Below are 12,181 nucleotides of genomic sequence, written 5' to 3'. Positions count from 1 at the left end.
ATATCTAAATTAGAATAACACCAAAAACCACATGGAAGGGGAAGGAAACTTTGTTGCATTTATCCACCAAAGCCCTTCCTCCATGCTGATACTGAGTTATGACTTTAGTAGAAAAATCCATGCCCTAGATTTCCTACCAAAAGAGAATGAAACTATAGGCAAATGTCAACATATCTGTTTTTTCATAGCCTTTCCAAAGAGTAGTTTCTATCTTCCAGGAAAACTACATAACTCTATGGGAAAAATATGCATATATCAAGAATAAAATTCTGCATTATCATAATGTTGGTGCAAAATCTTAATTATGCTATAAAATTTGAAAGGCAGTGGGGCGGAGCAAGATGGCGGATGAATAACACCTCCAGACAGAGGGTCTCTGCAGAAAAGGCAGATTCTAGCAGAAACTAGAGGAAAGAAGCAAGAAGACGAGCATACAGCGGACAAGGGCCGGAAATAGGGGTACCTGAGACCCCCGGAGACTCCACGGGAGGAGGCTGCGGAGGAGAACTGGAGGCTGAGACCACCGGAGCAGCCCAGAGACCAGCGGCAAGGGTAGGTGGATTTGCTGTTTCCCCTCCCCTGCATTTGGGACTGCTGGTGGGCTCCCCAGTGGGTGGAGAGACCTGCGGACACCAGCCCAGAGAGTGCCACCGCCTGCCAACGGTGAGCCTGTAGCAAACGTGGCACCAGGTTCCCAACTTCCTCCGGGCACCTCCGTGTGCATGGACCCGAGCCGCGCGGCAGGCGCCATATTGCCTCCTCCTCCCCTCAGCCGACACTACCCGCGGCTGCCCAGAGAGACAATACATCCACCAGCCGGAGGCACCCCCAGGGAATGGGACCTTCCCGTTTGGGACCCCGCCCGCCCTCCCAGGTGCTGCTGGCACCGTGTTCCCAGGAAAACGGTGCCGACTCAGAGGCTGAGAGACATAGACCCAGCTTGGGCTCCCTGTGGGTGAATTAGGACCAGAAATCCTCTCCCTGGTGGGAATACAGTTTGAACTCTGGGACCCAGAGGTCGGACCTGCAGACCAGATCCCCTGCACCAAGGGCTAGCATTGCCCGGGGCACAGAAGGGTTATACGTGAACAGCCTACTGAGGTCTCTGTGCCTCCCGGGGTGGATCGGCGTCCTACAGGGCAACCCTCCTCCCAGGAGGAGGCCGTGCGCCCAACCCAGGTGGCGTTCCTGTGCAGGGAACCTCCCCACCGGCATCACAGTCCGGGGAGGCCTGGCGGCTTGTGGTCTGGCCTGCTGGCAGAGGCCCAGGAGTAGCTGCGGAGTTGGGGAGGGTGGAAAGAAGTGAGGCCTGCTGCAGACTGCGGGTCTCAGACAGCCCCACCCCCACACCCAGACTTTGTGGCTGAGCAGGACCATTCCAGCCCCACCCTGACAGCTTTCCCTGGAAGCAGAGCACAGAACTTTGACCCCTGCTAACTGCCTGAGGGCAGGCTTACCCACCCAAGCTCCGCCCAGAACGAGAGCTGATAACAGGACTCAAAATTAACACCATAGCCTGTTCTTCCAAGCAAATGCCACCTACTGACAGGGACGGCATATTGCACAGCCTTTCCACGGCACCCACTGACTCAATATACAGGGAGTGGTCCAATTTCACCCACAGGCACCACCTAAGGCCTCAGAAACTAAACAAGGTGTGTGAATACCCAAACAATAACCTAAGGAAAGAAACAACAAATGATCGACATGGGAAGAAAGCAGCAAAAGAACTCAGGAAATATGAAGAACCAAACGGAAAACACACCCCCAAAGAGGAGCACCAGCCCCCTAGAAACGGACACCGACCAAAATCAGGCAACCAATATGACAGAAGAGGAATTTCGTATATGGAACATAAGAACACTCACCCAGCTGCAACAACAACTCAATAACCAACACCAAGAAACCACTAAGTCTCCAGGATATGAGAAAAGAAATAGACACATTGAAGAAAAGTGTAACCGAACTCCTGGAAATGAAGAATCAATTTCAAGGAACTACAAAATACAGTGGAAAGTCTCAAGAACAGGGTAGATCAAACAGAAGAAAGAATCTCAGAGCTTGAAGATAACACCCTCCAATTAAATAAATCAGTCACAGCAATAGAGCAGAGAAACAAGAGAAAAGAGCAAAGCCTACAAGAGCTGTGGGATTATGTGAAGAAACCTAATGTGAGGGTCATAGGGTTACAAGAAGGGGAAGAAGACAACACTCAAGGGTTGGACAAGCCGTTTGAAGATATAATAGAGGAAAATTTTCCAGGCCTTGCTCAAAATCTTGATATACAAGTTCAAGAAGCTCAGAGGACCCCAGGGAGATTCAACGCAAACAGGAAGACGTCACGACATGCAGTCATCAGACTGACCAAAGTATCAACTAAAGAGGCCCTTCTAAAAGCTGTAAGACAAAAGAAGCAAGTAACATACAAGGGAAAGCCAATTCGAATAACATCAGACTTCTCTAATGAGACTTTACAAGCAAGGAGAGACTGGGGCCCCATTCTCACTCTTTTGAAATAAAACAATGCCCAGCCTAGAATATTATTCCCTGTAAAACTAAGCTTCGTATATGAAGGAGAAATAAAAACATTCTCAGACAAGCAAAGGCTCAGAGAATTCACCAAGACAAGACCAGCCCTACAAGAAGTACTTAAATCAGCGTTACGCATGGAACATCATAATAATAAACCACGAATATAAAAACAACCAAAACCCAGAGATATTAAAGGCCAGATATTACAATGGCTCAAGACAGAAATCATAGCAACAACATCCAACCCAACAGAATGATCAGTAATCTACCTTACCTATCAGTTCTCTCAATAAATGTGAATGGCTTAAACTCTCCACTCAAGAGACATAGGCTGGCTGAATGGATAAGAAAATACAGGCCAAGTATATGCTGTCTTCAGGAAACACATCTAACCTACAAGGATGCATATAGACTAAAAATAAAAAGGTGGAGATCAATATTCCAAGCAAATAGAAGCCAAAAGAAGGCTGATGTGGCAGTTCTAATTTCAGACGATTTAGTTTTTAAACCAACAAAAGTAGTAAAAGACAAAGAGGGTCATTATATAATGGTGAAAGGCACAGTCCAACAAGAAGAGATAACAATTTTAAATATATATGCACCCAACTTAGGTGCACCCAGATTCATAAAGCAAACCTTACTGGAGCTAAGCAAAGGGATTAATAGCAACTCCATAATCGCCGGAGATTTCAACACCCCACTGACGGCACGAGACAGATCCTCCAAACAGAAAATTAATAAAGAAATAATGGAATTCAACAAAACTCTAAAACAGTTGGGTCTGACTGACATTTACAGAACATTCTACCCAAAATCCACTGAATATACGTTCTTCTCATCAGCTCACGGGACATTCTCTAAGATTGACCATATCCTAGGACACAAAGAAAATCTCAAGAAATTTAAAAAAATAGAAATCATACCATGTACCTTCTCAGATCACAGTGGAATAAAACTAGAAATCAACCCCAACAGAAACTCACATTTCTACACAAAAACATGGAAATTAAACAACCTCCTACTAAATGATGACTTCATAAATGAAGAAATCAAGACGGAAATAAAAAAAGTTCTATGAAGAAAACGACATGGAGAGACAAGTTATCAACTCCTCTGGGACACAGCTAAAGCAGTTCTGAGAGGAAGGTTTATCTCCATAAATGCCTATAACCAAAAGACAAGAAGATCACAAATAGACAATCTAATGAAACGACTCAAAGAGCTAGAAAAAGAAGAACAGACCAACCCCAAACCCAGCAGAAGAAGTGAAATCAACAAGATCAAATCAGAACTAAACTAAATTGGAAACAGGAAAGCTATTCAGGAGATTAATAAAACAAAAAGTTGGTTCTTTGAAAAAATAAACAAAATTGACACACCATTGGCTAACCTAACGAAAAGCAGAAAAGAGAAATCTTTAATAAGCTCCATCAGGAATAAAAAAGGAGATATCACAACTGATACCAAAGAGATACAAGATACAATTTATGAATACTACAAAAATCTTTATGCACACAAACTGGAAAATGTGGAGGAAATGGACAAATTTCTAGAAACACACAGCCTCCCTAGGCTCAACCAGGAAGAAATAGATTCCCTGAACAGACCAATCTCAACAGCTGAAATAGAAACAGCAATTAAAAATCTCTCTAAAAAGAAAAGTCCCGGTCCAGATGGCTTCACACCTGAATTTTACCATACTTACAAAGAAGAACTAGTACCTATCTTGCAGAAACTATTCCACAACATCGAGAAGAATGGAAACCTCCCCGACACCTTTTATGAAGAGAATATTACTCTGATACCAAAACCAGGAAAGGATGCAACAAAAAAAGAAAACTACAGACCAATATCCCTAATGAATATAGATGCAAAAATTTTCAACAAAATCTTAGCTAACCAATCCAGACACTTATCAAAAAAATAATCCATCACGACCCAGTGGGCTTCATCCCAGGGATCAGGGATGGTTCAACATACGTAAATCTATAAATTCAATTCACCACATAAACAGAGGCAAAAAAAAAGACCACATGATTCTTTCAATAGATGCAGAAAAAGCTTTTGACAAAATTCAACACCCTTTCATGATACAAACACTGAAGAAAATAGGCATAGAAGGGACATACCTAAAAATGATACAAGCCATATATGACAGACCCATAGCCAACATCATACTGAATGGAGAAAGATTGAAATCATTCCCACTTAGAACTGGAACCAGACAAGGCTGCCCACTATCTCCACTTCTATTCAACATAGTGCTGGAAGTCTTGGCTACAGCAATCAGACGGGAAAATGGAATCAAAGGTATCCAAATAGGGGCAGAAGAGATCAAACTTTCACTGTTTGCTGATGGTATGATATTGTATCTAGAAAACCCCAAGGATTCAACCAAGAAACTACTGGAACTGATCAATGAATTTAGTAAAGTCTCAGGATACAAAATCAATACACAGAAATCAGAGGCATTCATATACGCCAACAACAATGTAATTGAGAACCAGATCAAAGACTCAATTCCCTTCACAATAGCAACAAAGAAATTAAAGTACCTAGGAATATATTTAACCAAAGAGGTAAAAGATCTCTACAGGGAGAACTATTAAACACTGTGGAAGGAAATAGCAGAGGATGTAAACAGATGGAAATCCATACCATGCTCGTGGATCGGCAGACTCAATATCATCAAAATGTCTATGCTATCCAAACTGATCTACAGATTCAATGCAATACCTATTAAAATCCCATCAGCATTCTTCACAGATATAGAAAAAATAATTTTACGCTTCGTATGGAACCAAAGAAGACCCTGAATATCAAGAGCAATTCTAGGCAACAAAAACAAAATGGGAGGCATTAATATGCCAGATATCAAACTATACTACAAAGCTGTAGTAATTAAAACAATATGGTATTGGCACAAAAACAGGAATATTGACCAGTGGAACAGATGTGAGAATCCTGATATAAAACCATCCTCATATAGCCATCTAATCTTTGACAAAGCAGACAAAAACATACGCTGGGGAAGAGAATCCCTCTTCAATAAATGGTGCTGGGAAAACTGGATAGCCACCTATAGAAGGCTAAAACAGGACCCACACCTTTCACCTTTCACAAAAACCAACTCATGCTGGATAGCTGACTTAAACCTAAGGTATGAAACTATTAGAACTCTAGAGGAAAAAGTTGGAAACACTCTCCTAGACATCGGCCTGGGCAAAGAGTTTATGAAGAAGTCCCCAAAGGCAATCACAGCAGCAACAAAAATAAATAAATGGGACATGATCAAACTACAAAGCTTCTGCACAGCCAAAGAAATAGTCATGAAAGTAAACAGACAACCTACAGAATGGGAGAAAATTTTTGCATCCTATGCATCCGATAAGGGACTGATAACTAGAATATACTTAGAACTCATGAAAATTAGGAAGAAAAAATCAAATAACCCCATTAAAAAGTGGGCAAAGAACTTGAACAGAAATTTTTCTAAAGAAGACAGAAGAATGGCCAACAAACATATGAAGAAATGCTCAACATCTCTAACCATCAGGGAAATGCAAATGAAAACCACAATGAGATATCACTTAACCCCAGTGAGAATGGCCTTTATCAAAAAATCTGCAAACAATAAATGCTGGCGTGGTTGCGGAAAGAGAGGAACACTCCTACACTGCTGGTGGGACTGCAAACTAGTTCAACCTCTGTGGAAAGCAATATGGAGATACCTTAAAGCGATACAAGTGAATCTACCATTTGATCCAGCAATCCCATTGCTGGGCATCTACCCAAATGATACAGTGACACTCTACAAAAAAGACACCTGCACTCGAATGTTTATAGCAGCACAATTCATAATTGCAAGGCTGTGGAAACAGCCCAAGTGCCCATCAATCCAAGAATGGATTAATAAAATGTGGTATATGTATACCATGGAGTACTATTCAGCTCTAAGAAACAATGGTGATATAGCACATCTTATATTTTCCTGGTTAGAGCTGGAACCCATACTACTAAGTGAAGTATCCCAAGAATGGAAAAACAAGCACCAGATATATTCTCCAGCAAACTGGTATTAACTGAGTAGCACCTAAGTAGACACATAGGTGCTACAGTAATAGGGTATTGGGCAGGCGGGAGGGGGAGGGGGGCGGGTATATACATACATAATGAGTGAGATGTGCACCATCTGGGGGATGGTCCTGATGGAGACTCAGACTTTTGGGGGGAGGGGGGAAATGGGCATTTATTGAAACCTTAATATCTGTACCCCCATAATATGCCAAAATTAAAAAAAAAATTTGAAAGGCAAAATAAGAAAATTATTATTTCCATGTGTTAATTTGTACACAATATAAAGAGAATTAATTATTGACATCGATATCATAAAGGTGAGGGCAGAGGTAAAGATTAAGAATTTTTGTATGCAACCGAAGTTAAGTAGTTATCCATTTAACATAAGTTGCAAGTTCAAAAGATTTTTCATAGTTCTCAAGGTGAACATCAAAAAAATGTTTATAGAGATAAAAAAAGCTAGGAAAAGAAACAAAATATGTCACTAAAAATCAGTGGGGTACAATGCAGAACAGAAGGAGAGGAAAGAAAGAAAAGATAGTGACAAAAGTCATATAAAACAATTAGCATTATAGAAATTGTAAATCCTTCCTTTGAGAAAATTATATAAATATTTATGTACTAGTGTTTCCAGTCAGAAGACACAGTTAAATAAAGGCACTTAAAAAATCCAACTATATTGTATCTAAAGTGACTTGACTTCATACCTGGTGAGAACAATAGACTAAAACTTGCAGAATATAGCAAGATATATCAGGAAAACATTTAGCATCTAAGAGCAGTGGAGTTCAAAATTATATTAGACACATTATTTTGAAGTGAAAAACATTATAATTTTTAAAATATAGTTTAAGTAAAAACTGTCACAAGAGACAAACAAGGGCATTAAATATAAAAAGTGGTCATTCACTGAGGGCTTATGAAAATAATACCTATATATGATATCTATCATTATCTCACATCAAGGTTTTCAAATATATTTTAAATAGCATTGACAGAATTGAAGAAAGAAAGGGACAGCAAAATAATAGGGTATTTTGATATTCTACTTTCAATAATAATAAAACCAGTCAAATATTTAATAAGAAAACAAAATATTTGAAAACACTATAGAGCAATTAGACCTAACAGATGTATTGGAAACACTCTACACAATAATAGTAGAATATACAATCTTCTTGATAGCTCATAAAACATTCTTCCTAAAAAACTACCTGTTCAGCCACAAGTCTTACCCAATTTTAGAAAGTTGAAATTTTACACACTTTAATTTTTGACTAGAATGGAATGAAACTGAAAATGAATTATAGAAGAAACATAGAAAAATTCACAAATATAGGAAAATCAACAACACACTCTTGAATATGTTCTTCTTCAAGGGAATAAGACCTACTGTTGTGAAGATGTCCAAATTGACCTACAGATTAAATGCAATTCCTTTCAAATTCTCAATTTCAGTTTTTGAATAATAAAAAAACAGCAAACTCTTCCTTCAGAAGTTTCATTAAATATAAATTGTTTAGACTCTCTAATGAAAAATAAGATGAATGTATCAATAAATACAAACAGAACCCTACAATATGCCATCCTTTACCTCTAAAAAGTCAAACTGGTTAAAAGTAATTGTAAAAAAAATCTACATAAAAAATAAAAGGAGGATATCTTGGCCATAATTAAAGACAATACACTTTAAGTCAAAAACCTTTCAAAGTGACAAAGATTTTTATAAGGACAAAATGGGTCATTTAGGAGATATCTATGGTACAGAATACACATACACAGATAATATACATGGAATATACATATTTTAGCATGGATGTTTTAAAAAATATATTATATATCAGTGCTTCTAAATATGTTAAGAAAAAATGAATAAAAGTATGGACAGAAGTGTGCCAAGGAACACCTAGCAACACACTAGTTATAGAGACTGCAAGACCTCACTTTCAATGATGAATACAAAAATTTGACAAAAGATAAATAAGAAAACAGATAATGGGAAAAATTTATAGACCAGTTAGATGTAAAAGATATTTACAGAGCTCTTCAGTCAAAAGCAGCAGAATACACTATAGTTTCAATCATACATGGCAAATGTTGTTAGGACACTTAAGTCTCATGAAGTTGAAGAAACCTAAAAACATACAACATATATTTTTTGACATAAATGAAGTGGAACTAGAAATCAAAACTAGAAATCAAAAGCACAACACAAACTCACTAATACAAAAATATGTCAAAATTCAACACAATCTTTAATGCATTCATGTTCAATGGTCAGATGATTTTTAAAAGTTAAGATGTCAATACTATCCACAATGACATACAAATGTAATCAATGTCTATAATAGTCCTATCATACTTGTTTTGAGAATACATAAAAATAAATTGAAAAGTGTATTGGAACAATAAATAGCCAGACGGTTTTAGAAATACAAACAAGGAGTAATAGCACTTCTTGATTTGAAAACAAATCTACAGGAATAAAATAACGTGCTACTGCACAAAGACAAATAATGAGATGAAACAACAGAATGGAGAACCCAGAAATAAACCTTTGTGTCCATGACAAAATTAAGTTCCTCAAGATTACAATGACCATGCAATGAAAAAGAAGAGTCACTTCAACAAATGTTGTAGAAAACTGAATACTTATGGGAGAAAAAAATGATGTTGGTACCTTCCCTTGCACTATATAGAATATATCTTAAATAAATTAAATATTAAAACATAAGAAATACATGTATAAAACTCTTAGAGAAAATGTAAAGGAAACAACAGGATATTGGTCCTGGCAGTGTTTTAGCAGATGTAACATCAAATGCATAATCAAGAAAAAGGAAGAGAAGAAAAATGAGATTCTATCATTCTGCACAGGGGAAAAACTTAGTTGAGTAAGAATGCCGCCTACAAAATGGGGTAAAATAGATGCAAATCACATATTTGATAGAAGCGAACATCGTGAATAAATGAACAATGATTAAAATTCAAAAACAAAGGTGAATAACTTGACTAACTAATGGACAATACATTGATCTGGCATTTCTGCAAAGAAGATATACTAATGGCCAAACATAATTTGAAAGCAATCTAAAAATTGTTAATCTTTAGATACATGCAAAACAAAAACACAATGAGATATCACCTCACACCCATTACATTGAGAACTTTTAAATAAGTAAAAGCATATGCAGATACATACATATGGTGAGAATATAGAGAAACTAAAATGCTGCTATGTCATTCTGAACCTTTGATTCTAAAAATTATAAAAATTGAAATACAACACATCATAAATTTAAAATATATAAGGAGAGGAAATCAGCTATATGGTAGGAGGGGAAGGATCCACTTGTTTTATTTTACTCTTTCCCAAAGATCAACAAAAATTTGGCAGCCTTCCACGGAAAATTTGGGGACTTAAATGGAAGGTTATTAAACTCTAGTGGAACCATAGATCTGGGGGGGTCATTTAGAATATTCAGGCTCTCATCCAGCTGACAAACTTAAGGACCTATTGTCCTGAATACAGACTGCAACATGGGTCAACCATCTTGGATACACAGAGTCTCCGATGGTTCCCTGTGACAAAGTGGGAGTGGTGCTGCTCATCTAGAGACTTTGGGAGAGACACAGCTATCTGCAGCCATGGAGGCAGACCTGAATAACTTGGGCTTGCTATCATCTGTAAAGCAGAACTGTGACTCTGCTACAGCTGTCTCAACTATAGTCCATGTCCAGTTCTTTCAGTGCATAGATCCACACAGCAACCTGCAGGGACTCTTCCAAGGTACTCATTGGGAGCCACGCCCACCCATGCTTATGGTATTAGCCCTAAAATATGCAGACTGAAATGAACAACCATACCCTAGTATGTGTCATACACATCCAAATCCTGAAGGCAACCAATTTACCCAGAAACAAGAGAGTATTGAAAACCACCCAAGCTCTTTGGAACTGGCCCAGCAGATGCAGACTCCACTGCAGAACTAGGGGCAGACTTGTGTCCTAGCTACAGCCACTCTTCATTGAAAACCCAGTGGACATACCTTTAGTCTAAGTACTCAAAAGAAAAAAATCTTTACCTTCCAAATCCAGTTTATAAAACCTGGGAAAGGTATTTAATCCTTCATATGCACACATACCACCATAAGTATAATGTGCAACCACTGTTAATGCTACTATTTTATCATGTGACTACACCACCAAAGTAGAAATGTTTGGCAAGAACATGACAAGATCCACTCAAATTAGAAAAGAAAAACTAAAAATAACACTGTTTACAGATGACATTATCTTATAGATCAAAAACCATAAAGAAGAAAGGAAGAAAGCTATAAAAGTAATAAAACCTCTCAGTTAAGTCACAGGATATAAAATTTACATATAGATAGCAGTTGTTTTTCTATACACTAATAAAGCAGACAATGAAAAAGGAAAACACTCATTTATAATATCATCAAGAAAATAGATGTCTAAGAAATAAATTTAACTAAAGTGCTTAAAAAAACCCTTTACCCTGACTACCATAAGATATTAAAAAAAGAAATTGAAGATGGCATGAGTGAATAGAATGATATTATCCAAAACAATGTATACATTCAATGCACTCCCTATCCAAATTCCAGGGGCATTACTTGACAGTATTAACCAAAAACTTCTAATATTTGTATGATCTCTCAAATACCATTGATGAGCCCTATACAATAATGAGAAAGAAGAAGAAGGTTCCAGCATCACACTTTCTGATTTCAAACTAAATTTTAAGGTGGCAGTAATAAAATCAGCAAAATATGTGCATAAAAACCATCACAAATAACAATGGAGGAGAATGGAGAGCTCAGAAATAAACCAAAACTTACAAGATCAAGTAACATTTATCTAGGCACTAGCAATGCACAATGCAGAAAGTATGGCTCTTCAATGTTTGGTGCTGGAAAACTGGATACCCAAAAACAAATGAATAAAATAAGACTATTGTTTCTTATATGGCACCCACAAACTAACTCCAAATGTAATAAAGATTTAAATGGAAGACATAAAACTGTAATGTTTCTAAAAAAAATAGTATAAAGAAAAGAAGAAATATGGGAAAGCCTTGACATAAGACTTGCAATTTTTTTTTTTTTTGAATATGAAACAATGTGCACTGGAACAAAATTGGAAAAATTTGGCCTGCATCAAACTTAAAATCCTCTGTACAGCAAGAAAAAAAATAGAAAGCATATACGATGGGAGAATATATTTTCAAAGTTTATATTGTATAATATTTTAATATCCAAAATATATAGGAAACTCATATTTTTCAAATGCAAAACAATGTCATCACACACTTAAATATAAGCAAAAGTTTATGTAGATTATTTTCAAAGAAAACATACCAGTTTACAACAGGAAACACCTAGAGTAACTCAGCATCACCAAAACATCATATAAACACAAATGAAAACTATGATAAGGTATGACCTCACAAGTGCTAAAATGGCTAGTGTCCAAAACAAGAGACATAACAAGTGAGGACAAGAATGTGCAGGAAATCAATCCCTGTAGACTGTTATTGATTGTAAATGGA

Source organism: Microcebus murinus, chromosome 31, assembly GCF_040939455.1.
Source record: "Microcebus murinus isolate Inina chromosome 31, M.murinus_Inina_mat1.0, whole genome shotgun sequence".
Taxonomy (NCBI): domain Eukaryota; kingdom Metazoa; phylum Chordata; class Mammalia; order Primates; family Cheirogaleidae; genus Microcebus; species Microcebus murinus.
The sequence above is the reverse complement of the archived record's forward strand: the minus strand, read 5'-3'. Positions refer to the sequence as shown.